Source organism: Pristiophorus japonicus, chromosome 16, assembly GCF_044704955.1.
Source record: "Pristiophorus japonicus isolate sPriJap1 chromosome 16, sPriJap1.hap1, whole genome shotgun sequence".
NCBI classification, from domain to species: domain Eukaryota; kingdom Metazoa; phylum Chordata; class Chondrichthyes; family Pristiophoridae; genus Pristiophorus; species Pristiophorus japonicus.
Genome location: NC_091992.1, coordinates 8,090,820 through 8,112,076, shown reverse-complemented (window position 1 = coordinate 8,112,076; position 21,257 = coordinate 8,090,820). Strand labels below are relative to the sequence as shown.

Genomic DNA, 21,257 nt, shown 5'->3' with positions numbered 1-21,257 from the left:
ATAATTGAAGATGGGGATATTCATGGAGCAGTTGCTTCCTGTTGAATTATCCACCACCATTCACTACTGGATGTGGCAGGACTGCAGAGCTTTGATCTGATCGGTTGACTGCAGCATCTCTTGGCTCTGTTTAATGCTGTGTCCGTTTAGCATGCATGCTTCCCCAGGTTGGCACCTCCTTTTCAGGTACGCCTGGTGCTGCTCCTGGCATGCTCTTCTGCACGCAAACCAGGGTTGGTCCCTTGGCGTGATGGTAGTGAAGGATATGCTGGCCTGAGGTTACAGCTTGTGCTGGAATACAATGCTGCTGCTCATGGCCCACAGCACCTCATGAATGACCAGTTTGGAGCTGCTAGATCTGTTAATCTATCCCACTTAGCACAGTGGTAGTGCCACACAACACAATGGAGGATGTCTTCAGTGTGAAATTGGGACTTCATCTCCACAATGGCTGCAGTGATCACTGCACAATGCTGTCATGGACAGATGCATCTGCGACGGGTAGATTGGTAAGGACCAGGTAAAGTAAGTTTTTCCCCTTGTGTTGGTTCTCGCCACCTGCTGCAGACGCAGTCTGGCAGCTATGTTCTTCAGGGCTTGGTCAGTAGTGGTGCTACGGAGATACTTTTGGTGATGGATGTTGCAGTCCCTCACTCAGTACATTCTGTGCCCTTGCTACCCTTGGTGCTTCTTAGTGGAGGTGCACTACATCAGCTGAGGGAGGGTGTAATCAGGTTTGTTTGACCTGAAGCCATGAGGCTCCATTGGGTCCAGAGTCATTATTGAAGACTCTGAGCCACTTCCCTCCTGACTGGTATACCAATGTGTCGCCAGCTTGTGTGGGTCTGTCTTGCCAGTGGGACAGGATATAGCCAGTGATTAAGTTTGCGATATTGGCGGAAAGGTATGATTGAGTGACTGTCAGGCTGTTGCTTGACTAGTCTGTGGGACAGCTCTCCCAATTTTGGTACAAATCCCACATGTTGGTGAGGAGGACTTTGCAGGGTTGACTGGGCTGGGTGTGCTAGTGTCATGTCTGAAGCCGATGTCAATGCTGGGTAGTCCATCTGCAACAAACCATGACAAGAAATAAAACCAAAGAGTGGTGTGCTGGCCCATTTCAGAGGGCAGTTGAGTCGAGCACAGTGCTGTGGTTCTGGAGTTATAGGCCAGCCTAGGTGAAGATAGCAGATGTCCTTTCCCAAACAATGGTAGTCTTATAGTCACCACGACTGACATTGGCTTTTATTCTAGGTTTATTTAATAGAATTTAAATAATTCATCTGATTTGAACTCTCGTCTCTGGATTATTAATCCATACCTTGGGATTACTAGTCCCTTAATTAGCCACAATGCTACTGTCCCCTTAAGTACTTTTTGGAATGTAGTCACTAATATGGGAAACATGGCAGCCAACTTGCACATGTCAAGTTCTCTCAAACAGCAATGTGGTGATGACCTGATCTGTTTGTGATGCTGGTTAATGGATAAACATTGGCCAGGACACCAGGGGTAACTCCCCTGCTCTTTGAAATAATGCCCTGGGATTTTTACATCCATCTGAGAGCAGAAGAGGCCTCTGTAACATTTCATCTGAAAGACAGCACCTCCAACTGCAGCTCTCCCAGCACTGCAGTGGAGTGTCAACCTAGATTTGTGCCTTTAAAGTGCTGTAACCTAGAGCTGGTAATTGGGATTAGACTGGGTGACCTTTTGTTGGCAGGCAAAAGTACTGCAGGAATTGAATATGGCCAGGGTGATCTCCTGGACTAGTTTTGATCACCTGGATGGGTCAGGGGAATTTTCCCAGATTTTTTTTCTCCCTAAATTGGGCTAGGTGTTTATCTGGTTTTTGCCCATCCCATGAGATCACATGACTCCAGTTGGAGAATGTTTCAGTTTTAGGGGTGTCACAGTTGTGAGGCAGACTGGTTGGGCTGGGTGCTCTTTGCCTTTCTGTCATTGTTCATGGCTTTATATGTAACCTTCAGGGCTGCTGACCAGGGGTTGTGTGGCTTTGTAGGCCGGCACAGACATGATGAGCCGAAATGGCCTCTTTCTGCGCTGTAAGTTTCTATGTGCTCCAGTCCCTGGACTGGGACGTGAACCCACAACCTTCTGATAGAGGTGTGAGTGCTACTCATTGACACTGGCTCAGTAGGGAGCAGTGTCTTGATAGCTTACACATTCTATTTTCCCTTTCTTTATCCATATCTTGGTCCTCCTTTGCTGAATTCTAAAATCTCCCAGTTCTCTGGCTTGCCACTCTTTTTTTTTTGGCAACATTATAAGCCTCTTCCTTTGATCTAATACTCTAACTTCTCATTAGCCATGGTTGGACCACTTTTTCTGTGGGGTTTTTGTGCCTTAATTTACAGCAAATACACATTCCTTTATGTATTAAATGCTAACCATTACTTGTCTAGTTGTAACTTAATCTAGTTTCCCAATTTACCTTCCCAACTCAAGAACACAAGAAATAGGAACAGGCAATTTGACCCCTTGAGCCTACTCCGCCATTTAAAAAGATCATTGCTGATCCGATCATGGACTCTGCTCCACTTCCCTGACCGCTCCCCATAACCCTTTATTCCCTTGTCACTCAAATCTGTCTCTTTGCCTTAAATATATTCATGACCCAGCCTCCACAGTTCTCTGGGACAGAGAATTCCATAGATTTACAACCCTCTGAAGAAATTCCTCTTTTTTTTTAAATGGGTGGCCCCTTCTACTGAGACTATGCCCCCTAGTTTTAGTTTCCCTTGAGTGGAAATATCCTTTCTGCATGCAACTTGTTGAGCCCTTGTCTTCTGTTTCGATAAGATCACCCCTCATAATGCCAGAGTATAGGCCCAACCTATTCAACCCCCCCCCCCCCCCAAAATCATCTCCAGAATCAACCTAGTGAACTTTCTCTGAACAGCTTCCAATGCAAGTATATCCTTAAATACAGAAACCAAAACTGTACACAGTACTCTAGGTGTGGTCTCACCAATACCCTGTACAATTGTAGCAGGACTTCTCTGCTTTTATACTCTCCCTTGCAATAAAAGGCCAACATTCCATTTGCCTTCCTGATTACTTGCTGTATCTGCATACTAACTTTTTGTGTTTCATGTACAAGGGGCCCCCAGGTCCCTCTTGTACTGAGAAACTGTGCAATTTTTCACCATTTAAATTATAATCTGCTTTTACTTTTTTCTGCCAAAGTGGATAACCTCATTTTCCTACATTAAATTCCATCTGTAAAATTTTTGTCCACTCATTTAGCCTGCCTATATTCCTCTGGATTTTGTCCTCAACTTGCTTTCCCACCCATCTTTGTATCAGCAAACTTGGCTACATTACACTCAGTCCCTTCATCCAAGTCATTAATGTAGATTGTAAATAGTTGAGGACCCAGCACCGATCCCTGTGGCACCCCATGTTACTGTTTGCCAACTGGAAAATGACCAATTTATCCTGCCTCTCTGTTTTCTGTTAGCCAATCTTCAATCCATGCTACTATATTACCCCCAACCCCATGAACTTTTATCTTGTGCAGTAAGTAACTTTATGTGGCACCTTATCAAATGCTTTCTCGAACTCTAAATGCACCACACCCACTGGTTCCCTCTTATCCACCCTGCTCATTATATCAAAGAACTCCAGCAAATTTGTCAAACATATTTTCCCTTTAGTTTTCTGCTTTCTGTCTGCCTCTTTTTTTTTTTAAAAACAGGGGCATTACACTTGCGGTTTTCCAATCCGCTGGGACCTCCCCAGAATGCAGGGAATTTTGGTTAGATTACAACCAATGCATCCACTATCTCAGCAGCCACTTCTTTTAGGACCTTAGATGCAAATCATCAGGACCAGGGAACTTATCTGCCTTTAGTCCCATTATTTTACTAAGTACTATTTCATTAGTGATTGTATTAAGTTCTTCCTTCCCTATAGCTCCTTGATTATCCCCTATTGGGATGTTTTTAGTGTCTTCTATTGTGAAGATCAATACAAAATATTTGTTCACTGTCTCTGCCATTTCCTTGTTCCCCATTATTAATTCCCCAGTCTCAGCTTCTAGGGGACCAACATTTACTTTAGCCACTCTCTTCCTTTATATACCTGTAGAAACTTTTACTATTATATTTCGTGCTAGTCTTCTTAATCTCGCTCCCCTCATTTGTCATTCTTTTGGCTTTTAAGTTTCCCTCTAGTCTTGGCCACATTGTATTCTCATTTTCAATTTGATGCCATCCTTTATTTCCTTAGTTAGCCATGGATGATGATCCCCCTCACAGCCTTTTTCTCATTGGGATGTTTTTGTTACAAAATATCAATATCTTGCCACTGCTTATCAACTGTCCCAGTCCACTTTAGCCAACTCTGCCTTCATATCTTGTAGTTTCTTTTTTTAAATTTAAGCTTCAGACACTAGAGAGCCAACTTTCTCAACCTCCAACTGGATTTGAAATTCAACCATGTTATGGTGACTCATTTCTAGAGGATCTTACGAAGAGATTGTTTATTAATCCTCATTACACAGTACCAGATTTAAGATAGCCTGCTCTCTGGTTCCACAATGTACTGTTCAAGGAAACTATCATGGATATACTCTGAACTCTTCCTCAAGGCTACCCTGGCCAATTTGTTTTGTCCAATCAATATGAAGGTTAAAGTCACCCATGATTATTGTCATTCCTTTTTTACAAGCCTCCATTATTGATTTTATACTCCATCCAACAGTGTAGCTAATGTTGGGGGACCAATAGACTACACCCACCAGCAACTTTTTCCCCTTATTATCTCCACCCAAACTGATTCAACATCTTTATCTTCTGAGCCAATATCATTTCTCTAACAGATATCATTAAGAGCTACCCCACTTCCTTTTCCTTTCTGTCTGTTCTTTCAAATTGTCAAATACCCCTGTTTATTTAGTTCCCAGCCTTGGTTGCCTTGCAACCACATTACTGTAAACAAAAGGAAAAATGTGCCCTGGTTTCAACTGCCATTACATTAATTGACTAAATTTATTCAGCAGGGCAAGGTTTAAGATGTTTACTGTGATTCATTGATATTGTGGGCATTAGACAATACTAGCTGACTTTTGTATTGCAGCTTTTAAACTTGCATTTCCATTGGAATTTGGTTTGGTGTTGGCACATAAATCATGGTCTGTTAAAGTTCTAGAATTTCACATTTCTCAAAGTGAAATTGACTGCCCATGGAAGTGTACCCCAGGCTGTTTCCTGATGGTGGGAGGCAGAAGCTTCCATTTTAGGTGGTGTCATTTGGGAGGAGTACTATAAACTTATTGCACCCAGCCCAACACATTTTTAAAAACTGGAGGTCAGGTAAAATGGAAGATGGTGTGAATCTGCTCATATCTCAAAGGTGATGGTGCTTGCTCTTGTGTAATACAGTGCACCAAAAAAGCATGGCATTAACCTCACTTTGACTGGTCCTGCTTTTGAAATGACCAGCTGGAGAATTGATTAGATTTGCTTTTTTTTCTCCTCCACCCACCTTGCAGTGTGGAATTGCAGGCACAGACATATTTCAAAGCATCACCACTACACTATCCAGTGAGTTTTTGTCTTGTGTAGCTAGTTTAGTAGCTTACTGTTGGGATAGGAGGGAGGCGAAGAGAGAAGACTGTCAGTTTTGGTGTCTCTGCTATTGAGGCCCCAAGTCCTACTATGGAGGCAAACCCAGGGAGGTACTTGTCCAGTAACTGGTATGCTGCAACAAGAGCACAGTCCAGGGTTCAAACCTAGAATCATCTTGGTTTATGACTTCCTCACTAAACTAGGAGCTGAAGGCAACTTTGAGATGAAGAGTTTAGATGTTAAATTACCCTCTTCCCAAAACTGTTAACCAGCCTAAAATTTGCACTGGAGTAAGTGACTTGGCTTCCTGTTGTATTGTTACGGTGCTGCACACAGCAGTTTTGCATCCTTCCTGGAATTCAGAATTTGACTCTAGTCAGCAGAAAGGACTGTACACTTAATGCCAAAGTACCAAATTGTTCTTAGAACTTTGTGCTTTCTGCAAGTAAAGATGCTATCTTTGCAGGAATATTATACTGGGGTTTTAGTTGGAATTTTAGTTTTGTGATCAGATAACCTGTTCTTTTTGGTCAGAGTTGCTGTACTATTTGACTCCTGTGTACTTAACTGTAAACTCTAGGTTTGTTTTAGTTTAAAAGCTTGGCATGACTTTGCTTAAAATACAGTAACTTTTCACTTCTGTTTTTAACAATTGTAAAGATGTAAAAGTTTAAGCCCCCCCCCAAGGCTACATTTACACTTGGTAACTGAGGGAATACTGCATTCAGAAGTGCCATTTTTTGGATGGGGTATTAAACCAAGCTTGCATCTCGATGGAGGGGCATGCAAGAGACCCCATGGCTCTATTTGAAGAGCAAGGATTTAGTGTCCTTGTCAACATCATTCTCCATCACCAAAAATAAAATGTTTTATCAATTTGTGGGACCTTGTCTGACACTAATGCAAAAGTAATTTGTTGACTATAGTATCTTGATGTCCCAAGGATGTGGAGGTGCTACAAAACATTAACACTGCTCGAATAGTGCCATTCACGATCTTGCTACTTCCAATGCAGTCCACTGCCCTGAAACATCACTGTCGTGGTGTCAGGCCTGGCCCCATCCTCTGCCACGGTTAGCCTGGCTGAGCTGAAATTTCCTGAGCCACTCCCAGCGGGAACCTGGAGTCACTGGTGCAAAGTCCCTATGGTTTCGGGATGGGGACACCAGCTCCTGGCATCTTCACAGCTGGGTGAGTGTATAAACAGAGACAAGACTCTGGTGTGAGGGGGTTTGGATAACACATACTGTATATTCATTATACACAATCACCAACAGCGTGGCTGTACTGCAGGGCAAAGTTGTAGAAGAAATGATTAATTAAATTCGCACAGCATTTAAAGATGGTTTGGAAAACTGACATGGATGGATGACGAGACCTGACAAGCTGCTGAGGAAAAGTTCCTATTTTGTAAACTGCAAGAAAATTCAAACCTCTTTAAATCTGTGGCCAGTATGTAGAAATTGTAAAACCTACAGAAATGTTGTCCTATTGTATATTTTGTCGTAATGGCACCATGTCAACTGTTTAACTTTACCTGAATGAAGAAAAGAAACAAGTTTTCATTGAACTTTGCACTTTCACTGTTTTGATGCTGTTCTTGTGTTGCTGGCTGTATGTCCTGCAAATCCCGTGGGAGGACAAGTGTACTAACATCAGTGCCCTCATCCAGGCCAGCATTGACCACACTCTGCTTTGCTGGGCAGGCCACATAGTTTGCATGCCAGACACTAGGCTCCCTAAGCAAGTGCTCGACTTGGAGCTCCTTCATGGCAAACGAGCCAAAAGTGGGCAGTGGAAACATTACAAGCACGTCCTCAAAACCTTCTGTGGTAAAATTACTATATCACTGATACCTGGGAGTCCCTGGCTGAAGACCGCCCTAGGTGGAGAGAGTGCATCCGGAAGGGTGTTGAGCTCTCTGAATCAACGCCACAAGTGTGCAGATGTCGGGTGCAGGCAGCAGAAGGAGCATGTGGCAAATCAGTCCATTCCCCTGACTAATGTCTGTCCCACCAGGTCTGTGGCTCTCATTGAACTGTTCAGCCACCAAAGGACTCTCCTTTAGGAGTGGAAGCAAGTTTTCCTCACTTCCAAGGGACTGCCTATGATCCATGCATTAGCAGCTGGTGATATCCAAAAGCCAAATGCACTGGCCCCAACATTCTGTGCTGCGTTTGACATTCCTGTGGCGCAGAATTGGTGAATCCTGATTTATTGACCTGTGAATTGGTGCAGCATTATCTCCTAGTTTTCAGCTCGCGTTCCTGATCACTGTCTAGGCCTCCTACTTGCCAAGTCCCCACAGAGCTATTTTAAATGTTTGTAAATAAGGGGCAAAGCTTGCAATGCACCAGGGGTAAATTAGAACAGGATATACAAGGTGAAGCCTATTGGGATCAACTGACTGGAAGTCAGGAATCTTTGAGCCTAAAGAGTGCAGAAACTTTTTGACTGAATTACTGGCCTTTGGCTATGAAACCCCGAGGATATTTTTTCCCTCGCCCAGTGATGGGTTCTGAGGACGAGGTATAGGATTCCCAATACGCTTTGTCATTCTAGTGGAGGAAGTGGAGCAGTAGGCAATGGTGGGGGAAAGGAGGCAGAATGAGGAGGATGCACTCTAAGACATTGCCCCCCCCCACCCCCCCAAGGAATTTACAGGTCCTATGCAGACCTTAGTGGGAGGTCAGTTAGAAAATGCGCATCACCAGAGACTATACTGCATGAAGGAGGAAGGTCACAACTGCATGCAAAGTTTATGCCACTCATTTCAGTCAGCCAGTGGGTACAGTGTAATATCAGCCATGGTGCCATTGGGGCATTTGTAATTGACACACTCTCCAGAGAGCTGGGAAATTCATCCAATTTGGCATCACAAAAAGGCAGCAGTAAGATGGGGCCATCCAGTTTTATTGCATTGCTTAATGTCCCAAAGTGCAGGAAGCAGTAGGTGCCATCCATATTGCTTTGTGAATTCCTATAGTTAACCCACTCCACTTGAACAGAAAGGGCGACCACTCTTTGTATGTTGTCACAATTTGGATAATTAAAGAATCCTCCATTACTGCAGGATTTGCTGAAAGTTTGCATGATGCATTCATCCTGCCTGGGAGCTGCGACAGGCTCTCTTTAAACTAATACATGGTGGAGGAGCGGCGAATGATCGTAGCGGAGGTGCAGCAAATGAGGTTGTGGGGCCGAGAAGAATCGAGGGCCTAAGGGCAGCACTGGCCAGCCCGTGCAGCAGAGCAGGTCTTCAGTCGTCCTGGTTAATCCTCTGTCTCTGTCCTCCCCTTAAATGTCAGTGCTTTCTTCAACCATTTCATGTGCAGCAAGTTCCACATTGTCACCAGTTGGTAAACCAATTCCTCTTAAATTCTTTGGTTTTATAAAATTGCATATACTGCAGAATGCATGTATTGGAATATGAAAATGCGACTGGTTAGTCAATCTGAAGTCTCCATGAGCAGCAAGGCTGTCCTAAATGCAGTCACGGGATGTGCATGTAGGTATAAATATTTGATGGTGCAGATTATCTTGCTATGCTCAATACTGCATGCAGTTTTGAAATGGCTGCAGTACTTGATCTCATTTTGGGGTGTAACTACCTTTGCCCCAAATTCCATTACTGGAAATGCAGTACACTTTGAGTATGTTTCTGGTAACTTTAATGACCAGTTTATTTTTACGTCACTTTTTTGGAAGGTGATTGGGAGATGCAATAAAGGAATTGCCCCCTTATTTCATGCAAAAAGTTGGGGGAGGAGATACCTGTCCCATCTGTCATGAAATCTTTTATTGAAGGAATCTGTGCATAAAATCAAACTTTTATACTAGAATTTAAGTGCTATTGTATTTTTAATAAAGTATAGTTAATGAAGTGGATAAATGCAAGATTTTTTGGAGGTGGGCACAGCGTTCTGTTTGACTTGGATATGAAGTTGGTAGCCAACATTGGCTGGCTGGTATTTGATTAACAATAGACCATCAATTTGCTTATTAGAATATGAGCAGTTGTTTTGTAGCATAGGGTATTTTACTTGACTAATCCAGAGGGCTGGCCTAATAGTTCAGAATGACTGTTCAAATCTCTGACAGTTTGAGCATTCAAATGAGTTTGTTTTTTAATTCTGAAAAGCTGGTATCTATCTGCAAATGTGAACATTAAGCTCAGTCAGGTGCAAAAACTAATTTCAGAATGTCCTTTTTTTTAGGGAAGGAAACCTGCCAGCCTTCTGCCTATCTGGCCTTCTGAACTGAACTCAAATAGCCTAGCAAACCATTGTCCAACTGCTGCAGCATTCTAGAATGCCCAATACTTTCTCGGGGCAACTGAGTGTAATTAATGTTGACTTTGCCAGTGACTTTTTTCCCTCCCTTTCCTGCACCCCCCCTTCAAGAATGAAGAAAAAAATTGGGAGTTGTGCAATAGTTAACAAAATACTCATATGCAGCTCAGTTACTGTTACTAATTAACCACTGCTTCAGCCTTGACTACTAATTCAGCACTCTGGTCTGAAGTGTTGGGACCTACATTGATCAGCACCTATTTTTTGTCAAGAATTTTAGTTGCTTTTGAGACTGATCTTATGATTACTGCAGTTTGCTAGTTATACAGATATGACTGATGCATTAATTGGCAAGTTACTCCTTAATTGTGCAGATTGCCTTCTGAGCAAATGTCAAATTAGAGTTTCCAGCTGAATGCAGGCAATTCACTGAGCAATGTCCAGGTCCTTACCAGGTGGTTTTAGAAAATAGCAGGATTGGTCTTTGCAGAATGATCAACTGATCTGAATTAGCAGATACTTCAAACCCCCCCCCCCCCCTCCAACAAATGTGTAATAGCCCTGAAATTTAGCTTCTACAGTTTAACTACCCTTCCCTCTTTTTTTTTGATAACACTCCTGTGAAGCACCATGGGACATTTTATTACATTAAAGGCACTATATAAATTGTGCACTTACTGACAACTTAAGATTTTTCCTGTTGCCTGCTCATCTGCAGTCCAAGTCTCTGGACCATAATCCTCCATCCAACGTTTAGCCTCTTGTCTGCATCTCCTAGTGTAATGGTTGAGATTAAGAACTTTTGGTGAATCCATGCTTCACATTCCTAGCCTACTGCATGAAATGTACTGGAATACCTGCTTACCATGTTGCCCTGCATGTAATCCTTGCAGATTTTTTGTCTCACTCCATTCCACTTTGTTTTAATTGATTGCAGTTTGGTGATTGAAAGCACCTCGAGAGCTCCAACACTTGGTGCCATTGAATGAAATGCAGGTTCAGTAGCTTCTCCCCAGTGTTCAGAGTTGCCAATGTTACCTCCACAGTGGACAGTGTTTAATGAGGGTGTAACTTTGAACCATCCAGTGTTAGTTGTGGATCAAAGTATGTATGGAGACCAGGAAGACATGAAAATTGAAATTGAATTTCCTTTTAGGGTTATCCCACCCCACATTGTTTGCTGATTCCTGAACTGTTGCCAGGTCGGTGGGAATGTGTGCTTTACTGCCCTTTACTCTTTATTTCCCTCAAACTTGCCTGGCTGAAAGAACTCCGCTTTACTGAAATGCCACCAGACTGTCTAAACAGTCTATCCACTTTCCAGTAAAGGAACTGAGAAAATGTAGCTCATTTCCACTATTTGAAAATTTAATCAGTTATGATGGAAAGCAAGTAGAATTGGACATAATGAGGCAGCGTTGGCTTGTTACTTTTGCTGACCAATTAAATGGCTTGCCAAGAGCACACAGCATTTAATCTTGCATGCTAGGATTCCTAGATTAACTTGTTTCTGAAGCCTTTGGTCTTATGACTACTCTCTCCCTCCTGTGTTTAAAGTCAAAACAATCTTTTAAAATTGTTCCAACAGTTATCTAAATGTATTCCAATTTCGTTCTACCTTCTTGAAGGTTACTCATGCTGTGGTATGGTTCTATAAGCATTGGCAGTCTGCCAAGACCTGGCCTTCCTTGCCAAGCCAATATGCGGGTCAGCCATTTGACTGTCAGCACCACAGCTGGGCTTGATCTATCTCTTTCCTGAAGTCCACTTGGATAATGCAGTGGGAATCCTGCTTTGCAACTCACATCCCTGAAATCAACTAACACTCTGTCCCTCTGCAGCTGAAATCTGCCAACTCCTCACACCAGGGATCCAATATGGGAGCTTCTGGGCCTATAGGAAGCACTGGCTTACCCAGTGAGCCATCTGGATGTTCTACACTTGTGCTAGTGGAAATATATTGTAAAAACCATAGGGCAAATGGCAAGTTGGATCCAAAATTGGCTGAAGCAGGAAGCCAAGGGTCATGGCTGGTGGGTGTTTCCAGTGGGGTTCTACAGGGCTCAGTACTAAGTCCCTTGCTTTTTGTGGTGTGTATATAATCAATGATTTAGACTTGGATGTAGGGGGTATGATTAAGAAGTTTGCAGGTACTAAAATAGACTGGTGAATAAGAAAGCTGTAGACTGCAGGAAGATATCCATGAACTGGTCAGATGGGCATAACAGCAGCAAATGGAATTCAATATGGAGAAGTGAGAATGCATTTGGAAGGCTAACCATGCAAGTGAATACACGTTAAATGGTTAGGACACTGAAATGTAGAGGAACAAAGTGACCTTGGAGTGCATGTCCACAGATCCCCTGAAGGTGGCAAGCCAGGTAGATGAGGTGGCTAACAAGACATATGGAATACTTGCCTTAGCTGAGGCAAGAGCAGCAAAGTTATGCTTGAACTGTAACACTGGTTATACCACAGCTGGAGTACTGCATGCAGTTCTGGTCGTCACATTACACAAGATGTGATTGCACGAGAGGGTATAGAGGAGATTTACGAGGCTGTTGCCTAGACTCTAATTTTAGCTAAGGAAAGATTGGATCGGCTGGATTTGTTTTCTTTGGAACAGAGGAGGTTGAGATGTTGAGGTATATAAAATTGAGGGGCCTAGATAGTGGATAGGATGGACCTATTTCTGTTGGCAGAGGGATCAACAACCAGGGGGCATAGATTTAAAGTAATTGGTAGGTTTAATGGGGAAATTTCTTCAGAGGGTGGTGGGGGGGGTCTGGAACTCACTGCCTGAAAGGGTGGTAGAGGCAGAAACCCTCCACATTTAAAGGGTACTTGAAGTGAAGTGCCTTGTAGGTCACGGCAAGAGCTGGAAACCAGGAATTGGCTGGATAGCTTTGTTGGCTGGCGTGGGCCAAAGAGGCGGCCTCCTATGCTGTAAATTTCTGATTCTGGCTGGAGATGATCAATGCTTGTTGTAGAAAAATTCAAACACTCCCAAGTATAACTACCACGCCCAGCTGTTGAAGTTAGGCAAGGTGTGGCTAATATTGCCTTTAAAGGTCATTTCAAACTGAAGGTTTAAGGCAGAAAGTATAAATCTGCTCCTTAATTTCACTGCTTATCAATGTGAATGTTATTGCAATGTTTTATTTCAGTAATTTACTGTGCTGTTAAGCAGAAATGAACTTTCTTGGGAGGGGAGAAGTGGAAGGAAAGAGGCTTGCTTAGTCTCTTTCAAAAATGTCAAGAATTTCCAGTTTCCTTGGGTTGGGATGGTGAGCTATGCAGGAAGTTGGTATTGATGTAGTGTTCAGTTTCACCAGTGGATCAAGGGTGAAGCTACTGAATACCTCCTAACTTAAACTGGGTCACTGTTTAATTATTTACCCAAGGAGCTGGGTTAACTGTCAATCTCCTGATTAACACTTTCTAAAAGAAGCTTAGCTGAAGAAATGAAACTGGCCCATAGCTCTATTTGGACATCATGTATACTAGAGGCTTTTGTTGAGTAGCTACTATTTAACTTCAAGCATCTGTGAATTAATGTCGAATTGAATAGTTGCATGGCCTTTTCATTGGAGTACAGCTGACCAGAAATGGGTAGGCTGTCCCCTTGTCTCATCCACTGAGCATCTAGATCTCGATTTCAATTCAGTGTCACTGGTATCCTAAAGTGAAGATGACACATGGCCACAAGTAATAAAAAAATGTCTTGACTCTTGTTGCTTGTTCAAGCAGTCTACTTCAGTCTGCAATATTACAGCAGTCTTGAGTAAAAGGAATATAATTGCACAGGTGCTTCAGGGAGAGAATGGGGAATTATAGACCTGTTAGCCTGACATTGGTGGTGGGGAAAATGTTGGAATCAATTATTAAAGATGTATTAGCAGTGCATTTGGAAAGCAGTGACTGGATCGGTCCAAGTCGGCGTGGATTTATGAAGGGGAAATCATGCTTGACAAATCTTCTAGAATTTTTTGAGGCTGTAACTAGTAGAGTGGACAATGGAGAACCAGTGGATGTGGTGTATTTGGACTTTCAAAAGGCTTTTCACAGGGTCCCACATGAGATTAGTATGCAATATTAAAGCACATAGTATTGGGGGTAATGTATTGACATGGCTAGAGAACTGGTTAGCAGATGGAATAGAGTAGGAATAAACAGGTCTTTTTCAGAATGGCAGGCAGTGACTAAGACAAAGGTCCTACACCAGCCTGTCCTCGCTGCACAGCACTGCCTCCAAGCATCAAGATCCACAGCGTGGCCCTGGACAACATGGACCATTTCACCTATCTCGGGAGCCTCCTATCAACAAGAGCAGGCATTGATGAGATCCACCAGTGCTGCCTGAGGAAAAAGTGTTTGAAGATCGGGCCCTCAACTGTCACCAAGCTCATGGTTGACAGGGCCGTAGTAATACCCGCCTTCCTCTGGCTCAGACATGGACCATGTCTCCACAAGATCCTGCAAATCCTTTGGAGGACAGACGCACAAACATTAGCGTCCCTGTTCAGGCCAACATCCTCAGCATTGAAGCAGTGATCACACTTGATCAGCTCTGCTGGGCAGGCCACATAGTTTGCATGCCAGACACGAGACTCCCAAAGCAAGCGCTCTACTCTGAACTTGTCCACGGCAAACAAGCCAAAAGCAGGCAGAGGAAACATTATAAGGAGACCCTCAAACCCTCCGTGCGACATCCCCACTGACCCCTGGGAGTTCTTGGCCATATACCACCCTAAGTGGAGGAAGTGCATTCTGGAGGGCACTGAGCTCCTTGAGTATTGTCGCCGAGAGCATGCAGAAATCAAGCGCAGGCAGTGGAAGGAGCGTGTGGCAAACCAGGTGCTCTGCCCACCCTTTCCCTCAACGACTACCTGTCTCACCTGTGACAAACTGTGGTTCTTGTATTGGACTGTACAGCCACCTAAGAACTCCTGCTAAGAATGGAAGCAAGTCTTCCTCGATCCCAAGGGACTGCCTATGACTGCAAAGTTCAGTGCTGGGACCCCAGATATTAATTTTTCATTTAAACACAGGAATTGAATGTAATAGCTCCAAGTTTGCAGATGACACTAAGCTGGGTGGCACTGAGCTGAGGAGGATGCTAAGACTGCAGGGTGACTTGAACAGGTTAGGTGAGTGGGCAAATACATGGCAGATGCAGTATAATGTAGATCAATGTGAGGTTATCCACTTCAATGGTTTAAAAACGAAGGCAGATTATCTGAATAGTGACCGATTAGTTAAAGTGGTGATGCAATGAGACCTTGGTGTCATGGTATCAGTCATTGAAAGTTGGCATGCAGGTACAGCAGGCAGTGAAGAAGGCAAATGACATGTTGGCCTTCGTAGTGAGGATTTGAGTATAGGAGCAGGGAGGTCTTGTACAGTTGTACAGTGCCTTGATGAGGCCACACCTTGAATATTGTGTACCATTTTGGTCGTCTAATCTGAGGAAGGACATTCTTGCTATTGAGGGATGGAAGCAAAGGTTCACCAGACTGATTCCCAGGATGACAGGACAGGGTCGACTAGGCTTGTATTCAGTGGCATTTAGAAGAATGAGGGGATCGCCTAGAAACATATAAAATTCTGATGGGATTGGACAGGTTAGATGCAGGAAGAATGTTCCTGATGTTGGAAGTCCAGAACCAGGGGTCACAGTCTTGGGATAAGGGGTAAGCCAGTTAGGACAGAGATGAGAAACTTGAGTTGTGAGCATGTGGAATTCTCTACGAGTTGTTGAGGCCAGTTCATTAGATATATTCAAAAGGGAGTTAGATGTGGCCCTTGCAGCTAAAAGGATCAAGGTGTATAGAGAGAAAGCATGAATGGGGTACTGAAGTGCATGATCAGCCATGATCGTATTGAATGGTGGTGCAGGCTTGAAGGGCTGAATGGCCTCCACCTATTTTCTATGTTTCAGCTTGGAAATCTCTGCCATTTAGGCAGAAAAATGGCCAAAATAGTTACGTTAAGTGGCTCCTGTGCTGAATTTTTCTCCCCTACCCTTCTAAAGTAGCTTGAGCTAAAAGCTTTGACTAATTGCACCAGAACCACTAGATTAGTGGCTGAATTCATTTACATGGGATGTTTTTGAACTGCTGATTCAAGTTTCTCCTGCAATCGTACCCACCCACTGCCAACTAGTGATCAGCAAAGCCACTTTTATTCCAAGTTTGGCTCATTCACTCAACATCAATATTTAATGCATTGATTGATTGTAAGGATTTTTTTACTTTTACAAAAGTATGTGGCTGTCTCCAGCTTCAGGTCTAACCTCTGCCAAAATAGTGTTTATTGAAGAGGTAGATATTTGGCTGGTTTTGAATGGGCTCCAGAACTGTAGAGCAGTTCGTTTCTGAAAAGGGATTTTGGCAACAGCAGGGTTTGGAGTGCTCATTAATGGCATTCTTGTACTGTGATCTTGCATTAGCCATCTTGAACAGTTCTTTGTGCATCATCCCTAATGTTTTGTGGGTGGTGCAAAATACTAGCCACACTGGGATGTGGGTCCCAATTCTCAAGGTGACCACTTTGCCTCAGTGGCAGCATTTCCAAAAGGTTGGGGTTCAAGCCCCACTCTAGACTAGAGCATTTAATCCAGACTACACCAGTGCAGTACTTTCTGGTGGTCGTTTGGATGAGTTATTAAACCTGACCCTTCAGGTGAAGAACTTCCTCTTTTTGAATAGTGTAGTCTACGATGTCTTGGCTAACTTTTATCCCTCTAATGCCTACATCATCAGGTCATTTGTTCCACTGTGGTTTGTGGGACCTTGCTCTGTGCGTAGTGCTGCATTTCCTACATTACAAAAAAGTACTTCACTGGCTGAAGTGCTTTGGGATGTCCTGAGGCTGTGAAAGGTGCTATACAAAGTTCTTGCTTTCTTGCCTGTGGTGCATGAGCAAGTAATAAACTAGTATACTTGTCTGTCCTAAACATCCAAGTGCTTCATTCATGAGCTACCTTGGGAATGCAACTGACTTGAGCAAAAGATGAATGGTGGTTAGATGCTTCCATCTGGGAACATGTAAAAGATGACTGCTGTAAGACTCGTGTGAAGCTGCACAATTGCTGCTTAATCAGTGGCAGAAGTTCCCTTAAAACTTGGTCTTTCTGTGCAGATCAATTTGCCTTGATGCTGATGGGGACCCTGACCGTCTTTGACTTTGAAATATGGATGCTAGTTGGTGGCTTTGTTTGCCTCTACTGCCTGTCCCTTTGCTCAAAAACCAAAGTGCACAACATTTGAGGCCAGTGATGCAGGCAGAGGACTGGCAATGGGATAACTTTTGGATGGCACAGACAAACATAGAAACATAGAAAATAGGTGCAGAAGTAGACCATTTGGCCCTTTGTGCCTGCACCACCATTCAATAAGATCATGGCTGATCACTCACCTCCATACCCCTTTCCTGTTTTCTCTCCATACCCCTTGATCCCTTTAGCTGTCGGGGCCATATCTAGTTCCCTCTTGAATATATCCAATGAACTGGCATCAACAACTCTAGAGAATTTGAGGTTAACAACGGAGTGAAGTTTCTCCTCATGGTCCTAAATGGCCTTGTGTCCTTTTCATACCGTGAAGGAATGTTGCCATAGGACCACTTCTGGCACCACACTGCAACTGGTCAGAGCAACAGTTATTTGGGCCAGAGTTTGCCTACCCTTAACTGTAATTGGTTCATTGCTTTGAAAGAGCTGGGAGAAAAATCACGCTAAAGTGGAGACCTACATGATGCAGACATTGTTTCAACTTGTCAAAGTTTAGCCTTTAGTATAATTTCCAATATTGAAATTAAAATCTGTCTGCTGTTGTGCATTTGCAAAAGTAGCCTTTTTCTGACCCTTTTACATTAGCAACTTGATTATGCCCTTCCAGGCTTTTGGGACCAGTCAAGTTCAGTATATGGAGTTAACAGTACAGCAAGACATGTCACAAATAAAACAACACAAATAGAAATGGGTCTGAGTGAGCTCCTCTGGCATGTTTGGTACTCAACAGTATATCAAGTATTTGGAATGGTCAGTATGCATCAAGTCAGACTGTCTGAATAATGCAGGCAGGTGGTTAACACAGCATGTCTATCCTCAAGAAGATACAGGATGCCTGTGACTACTTTTGTTAATTCAGCAGTGAGTTTATCAATTTCAGTCAGTCACTTGAGGGCTGTTTACCATCTGAATATTCTGGTGGCTGAGTCGAGCTGACACTGGCTGATTTGTAATGTACACCAGTAATTTTTCAGTATTGCTAACCATGAATAATGTAGTACTCTAAATTACCATCGCTACAAACTGACCAAGAACAGCTTTCATGTGAAACCCAGTTTCAAAATTGATTCAACTTGCCTTGTCTAAATCCAGCTTTCCTTTGCATACTGAGTTTTGTCATGCTTACTGAAACATAAGACAGCAATGTTGTATGAGTCAAGCTTCAGTATAAAACTAGTGACAATCTAATGTCTGAGTGGTTACAGCACTGAAGGAGGCCATTTGGCTACCAAGCCTGTCTGCTCTCTGCAATCGCCTTCAGCTAGTTCTTCTGCCCTTTCCCTATAGCCCTGCATTTTTTTCCTTTTGGGTACTTATCATCCCTTTTGAAAGCCATGATTGAATTGGCTTTCACACCCTTTCAGGCAGTACATTCCAGATCCTAAATACTGAGTTTTTCCTCATGTTGGTTCTTCTGCCAATCACCTTTGAATCCATGTTCCCTGGTTCTTGATCCTTCTGCCAACGGGAGCAGTTTCTCTCTGTCTAGACCGCTCATGGATTTTGAACATCGCCCCTTTGCTTGACGAACAACCCCAGCTTCTCCAGTCTATCCACAGTCCTTCATCCCTGGAACCATTCTTGTAAATCCGTTCTGCAGGATTCCATATGCTTTTATAAACTTTCTCAACCTGCCTTGCCATTGTCAATGATTGGTGCACCCCCCCCCCCCCCCCAAGGTCTCTTCATGCACCCCCTTTAGAATTGTAACCTTTAGTTTTATATTGTCTCTTCCTACCAAAATGTATCACTTGCTCTTTTCTGCATTACATTTTGTCTGCCCATTGAAGTCTCTCTATCCTCCTCACTGTTCATCATACTTCCAAGTTTGATCATCTGCAAATTTTGAAACTGTCCTGTACACTGAAGTCCAAGTCAGATGTATATCTAGAAAAGCTGTGGTCCTAGTACTGACCCCTGGGCATACCACTATGTACCTTCCTCCAGTCTGAAAAACAACCATTCACCACTCTTGTCACTTTGCCAATTTTGTATCCATACTGCCATTGTCCCTTTTATTCCATGGGCTTCAACTTTGTTGACCAGCTATTATGTTGCATTGCATGACACTGGTGTATACAAAAAAAGGAAAATTTGAGTATAGAATTCAGAATGGATTCCCTAATTTAACTGATTCTATATTCAATTGAAATTACACTCTAGTATAGACCTTGTGTGCTGTCTGGGCAATGGTGTGCCAATAGAAAACAGCAGTCTGGTGAACTTTTTCATGTGACCCTGGAAGAATGCCAACTTGCTGTTGAGACTTTCCTAGAATTCCCATTCTACCATCAGATGATTTAGTGCTACAGAATCAAAAGTACAGTTGAATCATTGACTAGTTGATCATGGAATTTTTCTAGTTGATGTCTTGATGTCCCTGGCTAATAGGTTATTTAGTCCTAGTATGTTCCTGATTTTGGTGCTGGTTGAGTTAGACTCTTAATGAATGTAGGCTGATGACCTACAACTGATAGTGGCAATCTTGTTCTTTCCATACATGTAGTTTTGAAAAATTGGGCTTGCTTGCCAATTTGGAACCTTTGCATTTATTTAGATATGCAATGCTGACCTGACTGCTTGCTTGTTTTGGGAATAGGGGTAAAATAGAACACATCATATTTTACTTGGCCATATTGTGGCATCTAGAAGTACAAATATTTGCTGCTTGTTTTCCCCTCCTTTCTCCACCCACCCCATATCCAATTGACATCTAATACAACAGCAAAATACTGCCGATACTGGATCGAAATCAAATAAAAAATGCTGGAGTACTCTGGTTAGGCAGCATCATAACATTTCAGGTTGACGGAAAGTCATCGACTTGAAACGTTAACTGTTTCTTGACGGGGCTTGACCGCGTAGATACAAGGAGGATGTTTTTCCCCTGACTGGGAAGTCTAGAACCAGGGGTCACAGGCTCCGAAATAAGGGGTCGGCCATGTAGGACTGATAAATTTCTTCACTCGGAGGGCGTGAATCTTTGGAATTCTCCACCCGACGGCAGTGGCGGCTCAGTTGTTGAGTAAATTCAAGACGGAGGTCGATAAATTTTTGGATATTGAGGGAATCCAGGGATATGGGGATAATGCAGAATAATGAAATTGAGGTAGATCAGCCAATCTCATTGAACAGGCTCAAGGGGCAAAATGGCCTACTCCTATTTTTGTTTCCCCCCCCCCTCAAATGCTGCCTGGCTACATCATTTTCTTGACATCAGACTGGAGTCAGGTTGTAACTCTACCCATGTCTGTCAATTGTTATCCTACTATGTAAACTGATTTGGTCACTCCATGGGGCAGTCTCCTTGGGATTTAGCTTGTTCAGTTTTAGTACTTATTCTGTTTTGAACTCTACTTCTGGAATGAAGCATTATATTCATGGCAGTAATCACTTATTGGGAAACCAGCTGTCTTAAAACTAGGATGGTGTAATTTGTGTCCAGATTGTTAGACCCTTGTATTTAAAAAAAAAAATAGGATAATCTTAAAATTATAGTAATTAACACTTGCTGTTAAGAATTGTAGTATTTGGATTAGTGATCTAGAATGGAGTATTGATAAAAGTATCTTTGCTTATGACTAGCCAAGGGCATTTCAGTTACAGAATTCACTAAGTATCTGTTACTCCCAACTCCTAATCTGATGTCCAGCTTCCCAGTGCAGTTTTGGGCACCTGCTGCACAGCTTTTGATGAGCACAGTAAATCGCACCCATTTATCACATGATGGGCAGCAGGATGAGCGTTCGTGCAGGATTAAAAATTGGTGGATGCTGAAATACACAAATGACTGAATGTGAACTGAATTGTTTTAAACCTTGGTGCTAGTGTATTTTTGCTACTTTAATCTCTCAGAAGTCCATATAAACTTGACTACATTTTTAGAATGCCCCTTAATTCATAGCATGCTAATTGTATTGTGAATATTTAAAACCCAGAACCAATTCAAATTTTAGTATTGCTGGTTATGATTTAAGTAACTTTTAAATGTTTGCAGTCTTTCACCTAGAGATGATGCCTGTTTTATGCTGTAGTCTTGGCTGATAACCAGAGTTGTATGTAGCAAACTTGTGTACC

At 42.8% G+C, this 21,257-nt stretch overlaps 1 protein-coding gene across 2 annotated transcripts in view; it reads left to right on the top strand.

Moving 5' to 3' along the window:
* The window catches only part of LOC139226299 (clathrin heavy chain 1), a 104,080-nt gene that overhangs the window by 18,035 nt on the left and 64,788 nt on the right, over positions 1–21,257 (top strand). The gene's annotated exons all lie outside the window — the stretch shown is intronic.